The sequence below is a fragment of the Osmia lignaria genome, chromosome 2 (assembly GCF_051020975.1).
Source record: "Osmia lignaria lignaria isolate PbOS001 chromosome 2, iyOsmLign1, whole genome shotgun sequence".
NCBI lineage: Eukaryota > Metazoa > Arthropoda > Insecta > Hymenoptera > Megachilidae > Osmia > Osmia lignaria.
Window position 1 is genome coordinate 6002210 of NC_135033.1, and position 20983 is coordinate 6023192.

Consider the following 20983-nt stretch of genomic DNA (forward strand, 5'->3'; position numbering starts at 1 on the left):
GCTTAGGTAACTCGGTTTGGCCGTGCTGTGGGCTAAGGTAGCCGGGAACGTCGGACTTTATCTAACTTCTGCCACCTAGTAAATTGACTACTAAAGATTAATCCCTTAAGCCCGTTTAGCCGTATCTACGAGCCAGGTTACATTGTCTTCGGAAAACTGGTAATCTCGCTACCCAGTTACCTAATCACTGTAAAATTTTCCCGTAAAATCTTCTTTCGTTCCGGCGACCGAACGTGTCTAAAGGTGAATCATTGTCCACGCGTGACGTTCACGGAGCAGGAGCAAGGATACGAAATTGAGAGCACACCCTAAGAAATTAATTGGCTCGGATATCGAGGCGAAGAAAATAGATCGGGGGTGTGACTTGTTTCCTTTGTAAGGTGTTCCGCTTCGTCATTAGGGGATTCGGCTTGGAGATATATCGGGATTAATGATTCCAACGAGCTAGTTCATCCTTCGTCACCGGAGAAAATTGTAAAGGGTACGGTGCTCCCGGGATAAGGTAATCGGCTTTCAGGCTTGCATTTTATCTTTCGCTTCTTTGATTGCAGAAGCGAACGCGACGCGTCGTGACTGAGATAAATCCATTCGATATGAATCCCTGGCATTAAATTTTGCGGGCTCTCGACAATTTATAGGAAAAGTCTCGTCCATCCGTCCACCTCGATTTTTCCCCCTCCCCCCGATCCGACGGTATCTTGCCACGCATTACCTACTCGCGAATCGAGTAAACGCGAATCTCGGGGAAAAAAGGCGTTTCCAATTTGCTCCGGATTCAATTTACTTCCTTGATTACGATCGAAACGGTGCTGTACCGTGGCATGGGTTGCGTAACGGCTATCTTATCCCTTTATGGTTATCACAGGAGACTAGCTTCTTATAGTTGCTACTAACAAGAAGTTAGAACGATGACAAAACGTTCGAATCCTATTTCAAGTGAATACGACTCGTATACAGAATCGTTACCCACGAAATTATCTCGTTGCTTCCATAAGTTTCTTCCTATCTCTGATCATCCTTTTCCCCTTTAATCATTCCTCTTTTCCCATAATACATAGACAGGGGGACGACGCATTGCCTCTCGGTTATTGCTTATCGTTGAAATTATCGTAACGACCTACCAGAACGATTTATACGGCCCCATAGAATCGACGCTCGATCGTCGCGAGCCACTTAACCGACGTAAAAAAATAAAAAAAAAAAACATTTTATAAGAGAAATCTTTTATGTTCTCGCGTGTGTTGCCGGAGAAACAAAAAGCGATTACGTACAACGGACGGATGACTTTGCTGAAAATATTATTCTTCGTGGAAAATAGCGAACGGCTATTGTACGGCGGCACATAGAAATGAAAAAGAGGAGAAACCAGACCACCGTCACCAGTCGTTTGTAATACTCGAGTTTGTTGGTGAACGAGGACGAAAGAGGGGAAAAATACGAGGAAGATGGCGAGAAATTGGGTGGCCCGTAACGTTGGGAGGGGTTACGTTCCTTCCGTAACGCAGTAAATCGATTTCCTATTATCAAGCCGCTCTTCCACTATAAAAGAGCCGAGTAGATAGATTATCCATAGCATTATCAAACCATTCTTTTTTATGGGCCGCCATAATGGGCAGCCGGAACCAATGACACGCTCCATTCTTGGCCTTGCCACGAGATGACTCGGCATTATCTCCAAGATGAACGCATCCCAACGCACCGGCGTAAATGTCGACGGAGTAAACGTCGAACCGGGCTGAGCTAGATCCTCTCGGCTATTTCGTTGCGACATAAATTTGCCAAGCGATATCATAAACACGTAGACATTTATTGTTCACGCAGGAAATAAAAGGTTTTATCTTTTCACCGTTACGAATGCGTGTATCTTACCGTTCCGTTTCATCCCTCGTTGTACGACTCTACCGATCTTGTCGTGGAGTACATAATCACGTGTATCAAGAACGTTATAACATTTTTAAGTCGCATCGCATTCTATGCAAAACTATTCGAGTACAATATGAAGTTGTCGCTACACGTAGCAACATCTGGTACCCCAAGTACGAAGGAACATTTCTGAATCTGTATGATGAAATTCTCCCTCGCACTGGTCGATTGGAAACAAGTTCATAGATGAATTTGTGTCATTTTCTTAATTAAGGAGAAACGCAGGGAAAGGAACGTTAAATGGGGGATGGTTTCTCACGCTGTTCTGGGTTAATTAAGAAGCCCATCGAGAGAATAGGTCACGATGCAAATATCAATCGATCATCGATCGACGGAATCATAAACTTACTCCGTTAAATCAATTTGCCGTCGACAGATTTCGCATTACACGTTACACGATCAGCTCGCTGATCGGAAGAATAATAATATCGTTTTAAATTATTTTCGCGTTTCAACGCGATAGTCAGCCATTAGACGTCTGTATTAAACGCGGCTGACACGAACACGACACTGACACGGAAAGTTACAGAGAAATTTATTCGCTCAAAGCAGGCCGAATGACAGGCTTGCATTATCCTGTATTTTATATCGAAAATCAGCGGCTGGCTAGTTCGTTAAGATTGATTAACAAAGGGTATAAAGTTACTCCGTTTGATGGGACCGTTCGCTAATGATCGTTATCGAAAGAACGAACTGTTAATGGGAAACGGTAACGAATAAGGCTCGTTATTAAACGAACTTGCCTCGTGTTTACGCGATTGTTATTTTAGTGAAGCTAGGATATACAGTCGGTCATAAAAGTCCTCATATATCCCATAAATTTGGTACATTACAGTTAATAACTTGGCTACCTATTAATTGAACGTAGAACTCGAATTTATTGAACTTATGAAAAATATAATACGAAGAAAAATGTTTAAAAAATATTTTAATTAATATTTTACAGATCCTTCGATAGGTATACGTAGACTTTTATGGCTGACTGTATATTTTATGGAACACGAGAGCATGCACGCCTATTATCTTTCACCGTTTCTATTATCGTTATACCGGACGAATTATTATTTCAAACGTTTTGCGAAAACAGAGAGAAACGCACGAGTTCGCGGAACGGAAAGCAAAAACGAGGAAAACATGGTCGCGTTCGTTGTACAAACGTTCAGTGTTTTCTTTTATTTTTTCCAAAAGCAACTGGTCGGGAAGCACAAATTACCAATTTCTATTTAAAACTATCTTGCACTTTTGTATAAGTTTGACACGGTCGTCGGACGTGGTTTTCAGAAACAACGCCAGAAGCGTTTTCGCAAAATGTTTCATGTACGTACAACAAATTATAATAATTAGCTCCATTAAAAAAATTACTACTAGTTTCCGCATGGCTGACCGTCCTCGGTAAAACTGCTATCGTTTTCGTCACAACGCCGAGACTTCTCTAAATATTTAACCATGCTCCGACTGTACAGTCAAACAATTCTTCTTTCCGCTACTGGCCGGTAATACAATGAAATTCTAGCAGCGGTTCCACTTTGTTGTAGAATTTTCCTCGAGACCCGCGTTTCACCGTTTTCCACATTTTTCTTCGAAACTTTCTCCTACTTCCCAGACATTATTCGGTTGACTCGATGACAGGACCTATTTGTTCGCTTTGTTGATTCAACGAACCACAATGCTCTGTTCTTTGCTGCGTAGCAACAGTTTGCTAGAAAATATCGTACTTTTATACCGGAGGGAAGAATACCTTTCAGGAAACGTCGTAAACGTAAAGATTTAATTAAAACTATCAAATACATCCAAAGTTCTCAGATTTCCAAGAATTTATAACTTGAAATAATAAAGAAGTGTATCCTATACATTTCATCCCTTTGGAAGGAAGAACACCGACAATACACAGATTGCTATAAGCCTACTTTAGGGAGTGTAGGTCAAAGGGGATGATCTCGGTCGACGGAGAGCGTTCGTCGTAAAACGGTCGCATAATTTCTTCACCAGGACGCGAAGATTGTCTAGTTTTAAGGAGGCTAGAGCCCCCGAGGGTTCGCGCGGAGGGAATTTTTCAGTCGATCGAAAGAAAGAATCGTCTGGTCCCTGCGGCTGTGTTCTTCTTCTCCCCATACCACCCCGATTCGTCTCCGTTTTTAACACGAGCCGTGGATCCGGGAACAAAGATCTTGGAAATGAATTTTTTCTCCCCTTTCCAACATCCTCGTGGTTCAATCTCTGACGTCGTTCGATGCGACGTGTTTCCAGCTCGATGCGTTCCACCGATCATGTATTATTTGTCGCTCTACGCCCCAGTTTATCGATACACGCTCCGAACACGATCATGTTCCAAGTTGCAGGCCGATCAAATGTTAATCGTTGTTGACAGTTTTCAGGATAACATCGTCCAACTCGTCGTTCGGTGGATACTTTTACTACATTGTATTTCAAAGCCTCGGGGATTCTCGGCTCGGATCGTCGATCCGCGTGGATCTTTATCGGGATCGATGGACGCGTTTCCAGTGTCGCGGTTGAAACGCGGGCATCCTCTATTTATAAATCGTCGCCGGGCAAATAGTATCTCTAGCAGGAGGGTGCTGCGTACGATAATTAAATGCAGGCCCCTTTTTGTTGTTCCATTTACATATTTTACCCTGTGCATACGTAATTTTCGTAGCAACGCCGAGCGAAACGGGTGAACGCGGTCGCGTGTACGAGCTGTGTGTGGGTCGCGGGGCCGAGGCTCGTTGCGGAGCTTCAATTCATTCAAAATTATCTGCTTCCTTCCTGACCCTTTCTCTGCTGTCGCGAGACAGAGCAACTTGTGTGCGCCACATTTTGAGAGAATTATGCGCGTTCGTGTCCGCGCGGGTTAATGCAGACCCGAGCGACGAGGCGGCAAAGCGAAATATGAAGCATATTTTTCGCTCCGCCACTTTCAACGGAAAATTATAGCGCTTGGTAATTAGAGTTTGTTCAAATTCCTTTCACCCATGTCCCTGGTAGCAGCTCGTGTGAACGCCTCCCCCTACGAAAACAGGCGTTCTAGCTTCAAAACGCGGCCGTAATAACGGCAAACGTTGAAGATTTACGCTTCGCGCCGTTCCAGTATTCCGTTTGCGATACAAAAGGCAAACGCTGCCTCGTCTCTGCAGTTTCACGATTTTTCCGATGTTCCTTGAATTAAAGGGCAACCTTCCAGTTCTTCACTCTCGATCGAAATTAAATATCTAATATCTCCTAATACCATGGAAGAATTTTTCAAATTAATAAATTCAACCTTTTTGTTTCATCACTACCCCTCAAGTTATCGAGTTTTCGTTGTTAAAATCTCCCGGGCTGTATCAGGTTATATAACATAGCTCTTTCTTTGAAGATTTAATCTCGCAATTAAAAACAGCTTTAATCGCGCAGCTAGGAAAAAAGGGAATAGGCAATCCTCTTACGAGGCTCTCGCGATAAGCATCGTCCGCGAGGCAGAGCCGGTAATCTGAAAAATGGAAGCGGTCTCTTAACGAGATAATGCAAAAACGCGAGCGGCTCGATGAAATTACCGGCTGCTCGCCTAACTGCTGCTCGACCCTCGACCGCAACAGGTGAGCTCTGATATTGATATTACAATTCGTAAACTCCGTTAGAGGGAAAGATTTATGTTGCGGCGCACGTTCTGTTTCGCGACGCTCCGTTCTCGGCTCGGTTGCCCCACGGAGAGCCGGATTCGAGCGGGTCGGATCAATACTCTAAATCCCGGTTACACAGCTCGGTTGTTGGTGTTGTTCGACGCTGGCCCACTGACAACGTGTCTTTTGAAACTGTCTCCAGCAACGACCCCGCAAGTTAACTATACACAACCACTTGTTGGCCCTGGCTCCGCTACGTTCGCGACTAATTCACCCCCTCGAGAGTTCGACCATCCTAGTCGATTGCTACGGATCCGATCAACTTCCACATGTACTCACAAATTTCCACCAGTTTCAATGGGAAAGTGTAGCTTCAAGGGATTCGAATGCTACACATCAAATGTTCAGTTCGTATAAGTTCCTTTCGAATCCCCAAAAGGGTACCCCTAGGCGTTTTGTCTTTCGAAAGCATCAAATCTAGTAAAAGTAGTGTTCGAACCATGAAAAGAAATATTACAATAAATGTTCAGAATATTTCGTGTGTTTGTAAAAACAAAAGAAACAATGTTGATTCGAATATCGTTTATTTACCTTCAATCAAACCTGCATAGATAAAACAAAATTCAGAATTTTTATCGAGCAATTTAAAAAGCAAATAGTAGGATTCTGAATTGTAGTCAAATGAATTTCTGTGATTTCGTTTCAGGCTCGAAGGAAGGCGACTATATCGAAACATCAACAAGAGTCATCCGTGTTTATGTCCCTTACGCTTGAACTTGAGGTGTTCCAAATCGTTTCAGTCTTATCGCGTTCGTCGCGCAGTACACACGGAACTGCTAATCGTTTACCGATGTGATTTTATAATTCGCGTGTTTGTATGTGTAATCGCGTGTGATATAAAGAACAAAGGTGAGTGAACCTGAGGTCCATCGAGGGTCAATCGCAAGGTGCAGTGTGGTCATCAGGGTGTAACTCAACGATCGGTGAGTCGCATGTTTTATGATTTATATTTCTTCTTATATCTAGTATACGAAAAATTTCACTGAATAACGAAATCGGTTTCGCTGTATATGCAGAAATTTTAAATCTTAGCTTTATATCGCTTCACGGAGCTGTGATTATTCGAACATACGGTTTTCAGGATCGTTGGCTTGAAAATAACTGGAGCACGTATTCGTATCCGCGGCTTTCTTTTCGCACGTGTATTTTGAATGGCCGGCAACCGCGTCGGGACTTGTTTAAATTTTAAATTCTCGTTTAATTTATAATGTTGTTTTCTTCCCCCGCTATAATATCGTAGCGTACAGAGGCGCAGCTTTAGACTCTTTCTCTCGGTTCTCTATCTCCGTCCCGGCATTGTATGCATATCGTTGTTTATTCATTTCCATATTTCCGAGGCGTAACCGGGGCAAAGAAAGTCGAGGCGAGGCGAGTGCGAAAGCCCGAGCGCACGCGCGTTCCCGTAAAACGTGTTTACCTTTTTAAATGTAATACACATTTCATTTTATTTGCCGCCTCATGTAAATTCGTTGCTTGTACACGCGGTAACACGATTTTTCCATCGTCCCGGGCGACAACAACGCCGCGATACCGACGGGAAAATATACCCGGCAACGCGATGCTTTTTCACCTCTCGCACGATCTTGCAATATTCCGCGGCACCCCTGAGTGCCACGTTATTTACCGCGACGCTTCGATCGTATCGCTACGTTACGCAAGCAATCCGGATGGCTAAATGCGACGCGAAAGTGGATGACGCTCGTTTCTTTCTTGACGCGTTATCCTTACTTTTCCTGATAGCACACTTTTCTATTCTATGGCCATTGCGGCCTCACAGCGAAAAATGGGGAGAACCCTCTTTCTCGGTGATTGCTTATTTAACACGTTGACTGGCATGAAATAAAAATGAGACGTATCGAAGCTCTAATTATGAAGAATAAGAATACTTCATTTTCAAATTTCAAATTTCGAGCATTATATTTGTCGTTTTACATTATTTATTCAGATTAATATTTTTCTATGATCTCTATAACATCCAACGTGTTAATTTTTCAATCACCAAAGATTTAACGCTTCTACGAAGTAGTACAAGTCTATAATTTATTATCTAATAATCCTGTCGAGAAATAAAGGAGCACTTGAAATTTTAATAACTCGTTCTATATCGTCTCAAACTCTGATCAGTAAGTATTTATTTTCCAAATACCGATCACGAAACCTGTTGCTGCCGAGCTTGGGGCAAGCAAACGGAGTCCCCGGTGTTCTGGAGACTAATATTGCACGGTCGAGTTCAAGAAATTGTTCTCGAACCTCTTGTGATGATAGAGGAAAATTATGTTATTTGTTATTTATCGTTCTACGAGCTTGTGTAGCACCGTCTCCCTTGCGGGATATGAGACCTTACATGTAGGGTGTTCCGTTGTCATCCCCTAACGTTAAGAAAGGACTCCCTTTCAGAAACTTTCGACACAAATTAATTTCGAATCAAGAACAGTTTTATTTCACCGTTGAAATAATATAGTAGTACCGTGTAACGAGTAGACACGGGAGAATTAAATAGATATTTCGGCAAACAATAGTTCCGGTATAGCGGAGAAGAGAAATCACGCGATGCATTATTTGGCCGAATGAATTTGTGTAAACGAACTGGTTGCAACGCTCCGCGGGCACCGACGAATCCCGTGCACCGGTTGAAAATCAATCTTCCTGCCGGCTGGAATTTTCATTCCGGTTTTTTGAAAAGTATTTCCATCCGGGGTGGAATTAACTTACACGGCTTGCACGCTCGCGTTACAGCGTTAATTCGCAACTCGCGGACAGAGGCTCTGTTCCGTTCTCCCTTTGACTCGATTTACCGCAAACTTTTATTAAAATTATCGATTGCCAATACAACACTCGAAAAAAAAAAAGAAAAATAGAGAGGGTAAGCGAGACAAAATATAAAAGCAACGCTCGCATAGGTACTATGTATCGTTACAAGCAACGGAACAACCGCAGCCGTGTTTTTCTCGCATTGACTGCATCCCACTGTTGCCCGTTCTTCCCTTTTCCTCTTTTTCAACGAAGATCGGGGTAACAAAGGTACGAACCAATAATAAAAATTCCGTAAAGGCAGCCACGCTATTTCAAACACCGCTTTTTGCACCACCCTCTTGCAGTAAAGGGTGGAAGGTCAGAGAAGTCTGTTCTCCCGTCTTCTTTTCTCGCTTCCTTTCTGCTCCCTGTCGTGTTATGTGCTAGTAAAACGTTCGCCATGCTGAAATATCGTCTCGAAAAACCTCCCTTTTACACGCTCGTTCGGAAATTTTCAAACGCGAGATACATCACGATCAATACACGTTTTGAATATTTTCTAATACGTGTTTCTAAAACTTTGCTGTTATTTCATAAATTCGCTATTAGAAATAAAGAAACGCGCAATAAACAAACTGGAGTTGATGGATGCGCACGATGGTCAGCTGAACAGAAAACGTTAGATCGATAGCGAACGGTTTCTAATTGCTATTAAATGTTCCGATCGGCGCCAGGACACCGGTAACGCGGACGATATATCAAGAGCTACTTTTGACTTGGCTCTCGCGATAATAAACGCGGCGAGGCTCGTCCAATATTGGCAATTCTCGTGGCCGCAGGTATATGTAGGTGGGTAGTACACGTTTCACCGTCAGCGAACCGGCCAGTTAGTCGTGACCAATATGGAACCGGAGAAAGGGAGGAGAGATTTTTCCTGTGTACCTACGTACACGGTTATATCAGCCGATATTACCAAGGGTCGAAAAACTCGGAAAGACCCTTTCCATCGTTGCCGAGCCAAGCCCTAGGGCTATGTTTGATCAGTTAGTCACTGTTCGGGGACACTCCGAGGATATTGTTACCGATGGCCCCGGTTAATATTCTCGGATTACCATCGTGCCGGGTGCGCGGTTTTTCGAAAATACTCCACCGCCAGAGACGGAAGTGACGTTCCATATCGGGGATAGGAAGATAATGAGAACGGTACCTCGGCCACTCGTTTCGTAATTGATGCACTCAACGATAGGTATGCGTTCTTCGGGATTAGGTCGTTTCGAAAAGGGAACAAGTCGGACCTTTGCTTTTAATCCGGGATGCTTTACCGAGTAAACTGACGAATCCGCGTTAACAATGTTCGTTGAACGGGTACGCGTTCCCGTCGTTAAATCGGGATACAGTACGTGCACGCAGCGCGCTGGAAGAATGATAAATTCGATGGTAGTCGTGGAACGGGTGCAGCCTCGAAGCACGATGGTTTATGAGTTTAGAAGAGCTTAATCTCTCGGCAAACCAATATTTTTCTTCCTCTTCCCCTGTGTTTCTCTGTTTCGTTATTATCGTACTTCCTGCCCTCTCGTCGAGCGTTCATTTTTCTCATTTCGAGACTGAACGCGTGTTCCGCCCGATCGGGGAGCAGCGAGAACCGATGGGATCTTGCGTCTTCGAAAATCCTCGCGACGAGTTCGGCAGAACGGTGGTTCGCGATTATGCTTCCAAGAGGCGAACGGTGCACCGATTTTCGCGATTGCATCGGGCCACACGTTTGTTTCCCTTTCACCCGTTCCCCCTCCAGCGACCCACTTCCGTGGGGTTCTACTAATTGAACGCGTAATTGATGAGGCTGCAGTCTGTACTTACACAACGCTCCAATTGTGCTCAGCCAAGCGCCGGCACAGTGTGCCAATATTAGCGATGCACTCGACGTCCCTATAACGGACCCCTCCACGCACAAATAATGCCCCAAGTACCATAAATACTCGACGGCATCCGCAATATGCCCGACCGTCGCTACCGAGAACCTCCACTTTCAAAGGCAGCGAGAGTCCTTCAAGGATCCAAGACACGAATACCGAAGGATCTCCCTTTCACCCGCCCCCCCTATGCATATGCCGCGCTAATGATTTTTCGAGGGTTCAAAGGTGTTTCGCGTGCTTACAATCTACCACCGTCCCTTCGAACGGTCGCAGTCCTTTTTTTTTTACGCTAACGAGTTCACGTATTGAAATTGTATTTAGGGTCGAAAGTGCGTATTATACGTTCATATTCGTATCCAAAAATGAATCCACGTTTAAATAAAAAAAAGTAGTCATGGAATTATGAATCGATCTCTAAAGCTCGATAAATAATTTTCTCGTTACTTCCAATTACTTACGATACTCACGGTGAAAATAAACGTTCCTCCTTTGTTTTACTTTCCACCACTTAACGGGCAAACTTTTTGCGTGCCAATTAATCGAGTCGGTTCGCGAGCTCCATAAAATTAGCGGCCGGGTGGTCTTAATTTCGCGAGCGTGCTGCTTTTTGCGGCGGTGTATAAATCCACGCGACGCCAGCCGCATAGACTCTTTTCCACGTGCAAATAATGCTCTAAACGTCGCAAATAGCCGACCGCTTTCGCGGTATATCTTACTGTCGTTTCGACGTACCCGAGTCGCGGAGAAAACGCGAGTGAAAGGATCGCCGAAGAATTTCCGAGACAGGAATACCAAAGGCACGACCGCGACAAATCGTTTTTACATAGCTGTTAGACGTTAGAAATTCGTGGCGAGTTAAGGGACGAATGAAGCGTGATCCTGCATATTTGTCGAGGAAATTATGCGGCCGGAAAAGGAAGTCCACGAATCACGAAGATTCATTCCCTTTTATCACAATGTTTCAATAAATCACACTGTCATTTACAAACTTTCCTTCGTATATTTCATAAAAAGGAAATTTTATTTATTTAACACTGGAACTACCAAAGGAGTCAGAATGACTGGTTTCCAGTTTCTTATTTTAAATTACAAATTTTATCGAGGCACTTTTGTTGAAATGTATAGAATGAATGCATTATCCTTTATCTATTTAGTAATCTACATTATTTCCAGTGTTAAAAATTCATAATTTAAATCGAATAAAAATATAATTTTGTCCACTTAGTAGAATCTAACCGAAACACTGTGCAACATCATTTGTGTCTTTGTTAATAAATCTTGGTCGATCGTGTAAATCGTTGCTGCTCGTTACCCAGGTCCGTGCTACCGTTGTTCGTGATTGTATTTTCAACGAGGCTCATATTTTCTTTTTTTCTCCGGAGCGAGAGAGAGAGAGACGTGTTGGAGGATCCAACATTCGGCTTGTGTATTCTCGCATCCGTTTCCGTTCCCTCGACCGAGCCGTATCCCCGACGAAAGTTCTCTGCTCGCTTTCGCGGAAGTTGCTCGAACCTCTCGGAGGCGAATCGAATCCGCCTTCTTATTTATTAAACGATCGCTGGGATAACTCGGTTATTCTCGCCCCGGCGAGATCCCTCAAGAGAAAGGAAACCCGCCTCGAGCGAATATGCCGCGAGATAAATAAATCAAACGTAGGTAACGTCGACGAGCTGCTGTTGCTTTCTCAACACATACGCCATTACGAGAAAAAAAAAAAGAAATGAAAGAAGAAGGTGAGGAAAAAAAGAAGCTGCGTGTCCTGGTGCGTGGAAAAAAATGTCCCGAGGGTGGTGAAACCTTGAATACGTTTAACCCGCGTTGTACCAGGGTGCCCCTGTTGAAAGTTGTAGTCGCGTACATGAATACAAAAAGTCCGGCTTTATGAGCTTCCGTGTACAGAGAGGGTTGGCCGGGTCTGCGGGGTGGAAGAAGAACGAGGAGAGGAAGGTTGAACACACGGGGTCGAGTTTGCCCAGAAGAACTTTTATAATACGCACAGGCACGAGGCCATAGATTTGAATTAATTCGGCGGCAAAGTTTTCACCGGTAAATAAAAATAAGTCACTGTATCAATTTAATACCGTTTTATAGTCTGGCCCTGCCTTCTTGGCGGCTACCCTTCGCGAACAAGCGTTTATCGGTCGCTGTTGAAACAAGAAGCGGGGGTGGCCGGGGCTCTTTCGCGTTATATTACTTGGCCCGTTGTTGAAGAATTGGTCAAACATCGGGACTGAAATTACCTCTCCGCTCCCTTCTTTCATTCGTTCGTTCTTTCTTTTCCCTTTCCGTTCTGTTGGGAGAAAATTTTCAAGCGCGGATGAAATTGTCCACGGTACTCTGGCTCTCGGTTGGCAAACAAAAAGTTATTAAAACCGGCTTTATTGCCGGACCTGTACGACGGATCGTCAGCGTCACGTGTTTTACGCGAAGCCCGCTTTAACGGCAAGCAAAATGGACGCTCCCTCGAGAGGAAAGACTGTTTTTACCGTGTACGTACGCGGAGAAAGTTCATGCTTCAACGAGCCTCGACCAGAGTTCCCTTGCGAACAAGAATTATCACAGACGTAAACGATCATGTTCCGCGACAGCAGTTTCGGCTTTTTGGCTGATTGGCCCGTTCTAACGGCGAGGGTAGATCTTTATCCGTCGATGTTGAAACGTTCGATGGAACGTGAACGGAAATAGACAGCTACGAAATTAACTCGATCTTAACCAAACGATCGTTGGTCCAGATTTATCGCGATAAACAACCAGTCTTAATTGTCTACAAACTGGACTACCATTCACCGAGAAGTATAATAGTTATTCCACTTTCTCTTTGCTAAATTATTTCATAAAATTGTAACGTGACTAGTTAGAACGTAAGTCTTCGAAACGAACAACCGACCAGGTAGACTAGACAATCCTAGATGATAGATAGATCAATATCGTGAAGGGAAAAGGAACACTAAAGCGCAAGGTATTAAAAATTCGAAGAACAGATGGGGAAACAACGGAGGCCAGAGATAGCGATAACTATCTCTAGCTGGTTGTCCCCGCGTCGTTCTAGTTGTCCCTTGAAAGGAGCATCGATCAAAAGAACCCCCTGTAGTACAGCATCTACGTGGCATTGTCTTCGGCAGCGGGACGTCCCTGGACTTGTATGCGGCAGGTAACGCAAACAACGGAACAATTTGCCGTGCACTCGTGTCCGGGCTCGGTCGCCTATGCGTAATTCGTTTACCCTTAATTCCTCGTTGAGCCGGCCGTCGAGCGTATTATTCCGACGCATCTCTCGTTGCCCTGGGACTTTGTTTCGCATTTGACCCCCCTTTTCGCGTTAGTCGAGCGCTGGCGCTAGAACGACGCCGCGAGCTGTAGTACATTTTACGGTTGGCTAGCCGGTAATGCAGTAATTAACGTTTCTTTCATGTACTCTGTGTTGCTTTCACCGCTTTAAACCAGCTGCTTGGCGCGAGACCCCGCCCCCACCGCCCCGCCGTCACTGTCCACCGGATCGTGCTTGCACACACTTTAACGCGACGCACAGACGCGAGTATTTACAGAGACAGGAGTACGTTCAACCTTTCTCCCAGTCCCCCCATACCCCTCCCTTCTTCTTCTATTTTCACCCTTGTTCCTGTGTTGGTCAGAGCGGAGACCCCGCGGTGAGCGCCCCTTACACTCCGCCCCTTCCGTCCAGTTGAAAAAATAATTACCCCATAAGCCGGACCGTTTCCGCTGGTGGACCTACTCGTGTTCTCTACGCTGCTCTACGTTCACGTTGCTCCCGTTGCTGCCCGCCTTGCCCTAGGAATCTGGCTACGAACCAGCCCCTTTCATCGGTGAAACAACGACAGGGTTGACGAGGAATCTTTCATGAATCTGGTTGTTGTTGAATCAGGGGTGAGTTCGTAATGCTGGACAGATTATAGGTTTTTTTTTTCATTTCTTTACATTATTCTTTCGGGGATTCGATTGAATTAATTATAGTATCGTTTTGATATTCGATTCTTTCCATTATCCAAGCTTTCGTAAATTTACGATTAATATCGAAGAGTTTGCAGAGCGGCAGCGGTTGCCCGTAACCAATCGATGGTCAGAATAATAACAGCGTGTTGCCTGTTTCGTATCCGGATTTACGCTCACTCGTGACTCGGTTATCGCGCCGCAAATCGCTCTCCTATCGCATCCGTGGATCGTTCTGGCAAACCACTCCGCTTCCATCCGCTTGAAATACCAGATTTTAATTCGCGCCCTCGCGATTGCCCTTTTTGCCGGCCCTTTAATACCCGTCTGTCGGGCGCAGAATCGAGCGGTAGAATCGACGACGTCTACTAATTCGCTGCCGAGCGTCTTACAGGAAGCTCGAGGGTCGTTTTCGTGAAACGTCGACGCGAACCGTTCGATCCCGTGGATTATCATAATATCGGAATTCGGTGGATACGAAGGGAGAAGCTCGACCAGCCCGAAAGAAACGATTCGCATGCGTGAAAAATGAAACAGTTACGTTCGTCCTATCGCGAGTACATTACCAGACGGTATCTCCTAGATTTTTCCATTCCCTCGGGATGATCGCACTCGATTGTCGGTTCTTTTATCGGCATATTTTTATTGTTATATCGGAGGGAGGGAAATTGAGCCCGGATAGAGGTGGCGAACGTTTTGCATTCACTGACGTCTCACGTTTTCCTTGATATAAAAACCGTGTTCGATCGGCGATCGAATAGAGCTGCAGAACGCGGCAGGACGGATCGTAAAGCGGGAAATAGAAAAATCGATGGCAACGCGTCGTCGAGGAGGGATCAAAAAATCGGCTGACGGCAGGAAACACGCGAATCTTAAATTTATTTACCCTTCCACGTCTGCCATACTCGTGCTCGTTTTTCCTTTTTCCTCTTTTCATCGTCCGACCTTGCTCGACCTACATCTGCGGGGAATAAAACTTTATTGCCGCCACCGATCGATGCAATTCGCGCACCACCCTCGAAGAAAAACGTTGCGTGTTGTATTCTTCTGAGGGGATCCTGAACATTTTCCAACTTCGTTTCGTGACTGACCTTTCGCCGATTGAATCGTGGCTCGCGTCGCGACGATCCTTCAATTCCACGCGAGAAAAACCTTGGCAAACTTTTATTGTGTCTGCCAGATTTTCTACAGTTTTTCTTTCGATTTTACTCGTGTACCCTTAGGATCCTGGACCGGGGTAAACTTCGCTAAATTCGGGATAGTTTTCAACTTTTCTTTTTTCCTATTAACTCTTTCTATCCTTCTTCTTGTTCGTTCGTTAATCCAACCGCGACATTCGCACGTTCTCGCGACGGCACGTCCCTCGTTCAAAGTCTGAAATACCTGCTCGAACGTATCGCGTCGCGTTTTGAATACGCGATACACAGGTTCTCATGCGAGCTGAACGAAGCTGACTGGACAAGAGACCGTAATCGTAAGGAAACTCTTGCAAAACTCGGCTCGGTTATTCTCTCTTCTACCATCGTTTCGCGACGAAGGAAGCATGAAAATGATAACTAACTCGATACGGGAATAATCGTTTCGCAAAATACGCGAGAATGATATCAACGATCCACCTTGAAGATGATCACGTTTCAGGGAGACGATACCCGCCTCTGGATTTCCAACTGCTCGAGCGTAATAGAGTTTCCAGCGTTGCTTTTAGCGCAAACATCCGCGGAAATCTAGGAGCGGATTGTAAGTCCTCGCGTTTATGGGAATTCCGGCTCGGAATGGTCGATTGAACGCTTTCTTATTGAGAACAAGTTTGTTCAGGTTGTAGGCCCGATCAGAATGGTAGTTTCTGCACGAGTTATTGTTCACTTTGCGGTTACTTTTCCATAGATCCAGGGAATATTAGGATCTCCATTGTTTCAGGCTCTCGCTTCTATGGCGTTGCTAGCTTGTATTTCCGTTTTGGAATAGAATCGTTCCACGTGGAACTGTGTATAGAGCGCGGTATAGCGTGGTATTATGCGTGCATGCAAATTGAATCTACGCCCGTAAACGTTCACGGTAGCATCACAATGCCTAGGAACCGGTGTCCGCTCGATTTAATAGCAGACAAGAGGCAAACCTCAGATACAAGAAAAATCGAACCGTCAGGGTTATTGTTAGCGATCGGGTAAATGTTCAAATAATCAAGAAGAAAAGATAGTTCTGAAGCTTACATCTCTTTGAACCATTCAGTAATTTCCTCTAATTGCAATGAAATTTAATTAGTTCCCCTTCCAGGAATTACAGTTTCATACGAAACATTGCCAATTATATGTTTCAATGTAAATTCAGGAACATCCTCGATAAGCATCTGCATGAAAATTTTGTTTAATAAGAAGCTTAGCTTCCGAGAAGAACAAATTATTATTAAATTCATCTCGTTCGCAATTTCGACGAATCGATAACCGCGTGACGTGATAAGCATTTTACAAAGAGAATTATTGCACTTTTCCGCGTTTACTGCAGCATGTTATTGGCCCCCTTTTATGTTTTCCTCGATACCGGCAGGTTGGTATCGATGCATCATTCGGATGCAGCAGCATCTCGCGAGTTGCAGCAAACAGTTAGAGCAATACTTCAATCGGCTCACAGTCGAACAGAAGAACGTTTTTGCGTGGTGCATCCTCTCTCACGTATCGCGATCCTGCTGCATCCCCGGGGAAATTTAAAAAATCCCAATATGCGGAACGGGAAACACGGTGAAAACTATATACGTTCCCGGTGTTGTATACATTTTACATGTTTCCAGAAAGATGTATCGCGAATCATTATGTTTCTCGATACAATTCGTGCGTAGGATAGAAAGAGGGAACACGTCGATTCTCAGGAATGAAAATAAAATTGCTGCTCTACTTTGCTTACGTTTGCGTTCGGTTCTCTATACAAGTCTTCGTTCTCAGCGTCAATTATTCAAAAGTATCTGGGTTAATAATCTTCTGCTTCCTTTGGAACAGTCATGCATTACCATAAACTGTAAATATTCAAATTTATCTTATCAACCTAATTATTTATTACTTTATATAATCTCATAAAAACAGGAAGTGCTACAATACAGAAGTGCGGACCATGGAGAGAGCCCGAAATTTACACTGTTCTTCTAATATATGAAATTCTTTCTTTAATATCTTTGTTTGGGTCTCGATTGACCCAGACTCCGCCGTTTAAGGGTTAATCTCCCAAGTTTTCTCCATCATTTGAATTGCCAGGTCGTTAAAAATCAGTCACTCGAATGTCTTGAACTACCAATTTCAAACGAACGATAAAACAACCGCAGACAGACGAGATTGCAGCAAAGTCGGCAGGATGTTAGAAACGATCCCGATCGTGGCCCATATGTTCCTGGCGCGTTTATTTCAGTGGAAGACGTCTCGTAAAGACATCAAAGTCGTATCGTCGACGACGAAATAAAGAGTACGGAAGTCCATAAAAGCGAAGGAGCAAGCTTGCGGGAGCACGTGGCGGCCGTGATCGCTGGCTCGTTGCTGCTCGCAGTTTTGCAATTTTTCGCTCGCGAAACACTCGCGTACGCGATCAGACGTGAAGTACGCGGCTGGGTAACGGGCCGTGTAACGATCGTTAACGCGCTCGACGCTTTGAAGTGGTAGCTTTTCCCTGTTCGCCGTGTCGAGCACGCAAAGGAATCCGTTTTTTTAACCGTACCAGCTACATACTTTCGTCCCCCGAGACGGTGAATAATTGTGACGTAACTTCGCCTGAGAGTAAGTTAGAGTAACAAGAGGGGAAAGTTGGTTAAATTAGAATAATAATTGCAGCAAAGTATGAAGTACGACTTCGTTTCATATTTCAAGGTTTAAGTTTTACGTTACACCGGGGCTGCAGATATATTACTCTCTCGGCGAATTCTAATTAACTTCATTACTCTTTGCAACCTTCTTCAGTCGAATACATCTTCGCGTTACTCGGCATTTCACGACGACGTTTCGAGTATTGAATTTCGCATCACGAATCCGCCCCGGTAACTAACGCGCGGCTAACAGTCGCGCGGAAGTTTACAGTCACGAGGCGGAGAAGTAAATTTTTCACAGAATTTCTCCGCTCGTATTTCGTGGCTACATACGTTCCTATGAATGTTACGCAAGATTCGGTGGGGTCGAAAGCGTGTAGGGGAAAAGCGACGCGTATGCATAGGCGCCATTTGTGTAAACCATTTCATGCGGTCGCTCGTAAAGGCGGCGTAATGCAAACATCCGGTTCACGAGTGGCGCCCTCCACTCGTAAAGCATCGAAGACGTTGGATGTTGCTGCGATGTGAAAAAGCAAAATGCCAAAAAAATCACGATTCACTTCTTTGTAATTTTACAAAATATCCGAAGGTGTTCGGTGTGTTTCGTTCGATTAGCCGCAAAGCGAGTCGAAACGCTTGGAAAATGGCAGAAATCGCGAGAACGGAGTCGCATGAATAATGGAGAACCGGTAGAACGCGGCCAATAGCCGGTGAATCGATGTCGCGGATAAACATGTATAAAATTGACCGTAATAAACGTAGAAACGTTTTATCAGCTTTCACGGCGGGGCGAATTGAATTGTAAACCGAAACGAATCCGTGCCCGTTCACTCTGTTTGGCGATTCCTGAAACGTCGCCCACGCCTCGTCCCGCCCCGCCGCCGGATATTGCGCCGAAATAAACTGAAACAAATAAATGTTCGCCGTTTATGTAAATAACTATGGGAGCCGCGTTGGTTAGCTACGAATTAACCGGCGAATCATAAATTCGATCGCGTTCTGAATCGGCTCGCTGATGAAGTTACAACGCGTTCTTGGAAACGTTGCAACGAAACGATATTCGTGTCGTTCAATGAGAATTTTACAACAGACGTTTCGAAATTTGTATAAATTATTCAAAATTAGATGTTGGGTATTGTTTCTGAAAGAAAACGATCAATCATCGAATGGACGACGATTGATAGCCGTTCGAAGAAAACGGGCAATTAACGAGTGAACGTTGTCGCGAGAACAGTTTCGTGTATCGGTTACGCGTGTCACGGTGGTCGGAATTAGTGGACGACATTAGCAGGCCGACACGTATGCCGAGCATGCGGCCTACTAATAAACATAATCGCAGCTGTACTTGAGTGTACGTTCGCCGCAGTCGAAATGGACAATTCAATTGCCGCATAAACGTGTAAGCGAGCTGTACAACGATCGGTCGACCATAAACGCGACGACACCAGGCAATCACCACGGGTTTAAACGCCGTTAAATCGGTTGCTCCTGTAAAGCATGCGAGACAATTAACCGGCGAATTCGTTCGCCCTCGTTCTGCCTCTTTTTCCCTGCGAAAATACGACTACGTTGTAATTAATAATACTTTATGATTCCGAATTTTACTTGTCCCTTTTAATCGGCAGCTAATTGTACCAATTCATTCTATTCTCGCGAACATAAGTATTTTCATTCTGAACTTAGTGTTTCGAAGAGCATCAGCTTCGTCTTTCACTGTTCAATTATCTTAATCCTGGATCGTAAAGGGTAATCTTGTCGCAATAAAAGAGCCATTATTCCGTGACCGGGGGGCAGAGAACGTCGGTCACGGGAATCATCGATCAAACATCAATCAATTTTAATCGCTCTAAACTGGCATCGAATTTGATCACGGTATAGCTCGATTTCACGGACGGCCGATCGCGTGCAGCTTACTCGCCCCTCGCGGATTTAATCCAGCATGACTGCCGCAAAATATCGTCTACGTTATAAAATTTGATTTGTTTCGCGTGTCACCGGCTACCGGGGCCCATTAACATTTCATCGATAATCCGATCGAACGCAGTTCGTAACTCTCTTCGTGCCTACGCCTTCATTAGCCCGCGTGTCCGAAGGAAATTTATCCTTTTTCCTCTGCCTTTCCTTCGAGGCGACACTCGTGACCCGTTCGCCTACGTTTCACCAAGACGACCGTGATTCTTACAGTCTCTGATTATCCGTGAAAATCGTTTAAGTTTACGATAATTTACGAGCCGTTGCTAGCTTTCAATCCAATACTGCAGCATGTCCAATTTAGTCTTATTGTTAGTACTTTTTCAATGTAAATAATGAGACATCTTATATATAGTTAGCATCAAAGATAAGAAGATGATTTCATTTTTATAAGTGAAACTTCTTTTCAACAGGTGCATCGTTAGTAACCGTACAGTCTAATAGGAACTTCTGAGAGAACAGGTTTTATATGTTAGTAAGATGCATTATGAAAGCTAGTCTTCTGTAGCAACAAAATTTACCTTAGTTCTGTTAGAACCAGTTTACAATGAATTCTCATTAAAAATTGACTTTTAACAACGTTCTCTTAGAATTATTTGAACAAAGTTAACAGAAGAATCACGAATATGGAATAAAGACTTGTAACTTTGTTTTTAACTCGAATCCAAATACACGACCCTTTTCACTAAACAACGTAAAAGGACCAAAACCGGTAGTTTCGTAACTCGTAAATATCCCAGAGAGAGAAAAAAAGAAAAAGGATTACTTTTCCCGTGTCGTCGAAAGGTTTCCCAGTTAGCCGTCTGTCCGCGATTTCGACGCTATTTTTTAAACAAGCCCAGCAGGAGCCCTACAAAATCGGCTTTCAACCCGCGCATGGAGGGCTTTACCAAAACAAAAGCATATACGAGCCGAAGTTCATGTTTTAAATACTGCCCGTCCAAAGTTCACGGTCTCACTTTGCCGGTTCCTGGGAAACAAACTTTTCCAACAGCAAAACCAGCTCGCGTTTCGTTCCACCCCCTTCCACAACCCTAAATGTACACTTTTGTCTC

The 20983-nt window shown here is 44.3% G+C and overlaps 1 long non-coding RNA gene across 1 annotated transcript in view; it reads left to right on the plus strand.

Annotated features, from left to right (window-relative positions):
* The window catches only part of LOC117605989 (uncharacterized), a 177002-nt gene that overhangs the window by 15033 nt on the left and 140986 nt on the right, over positions 1-20983 (plus strand). Inside the window, exon 3 of the long non-coding RNA XR_004581848.2 lies at positions 6229-6505. This is a non-coding gene — a long non-coding RNA (uncharacterized LOC117605989). The remainder of the gene's footprint in view (positions 1-6228; positions 6506-20983) is intronic.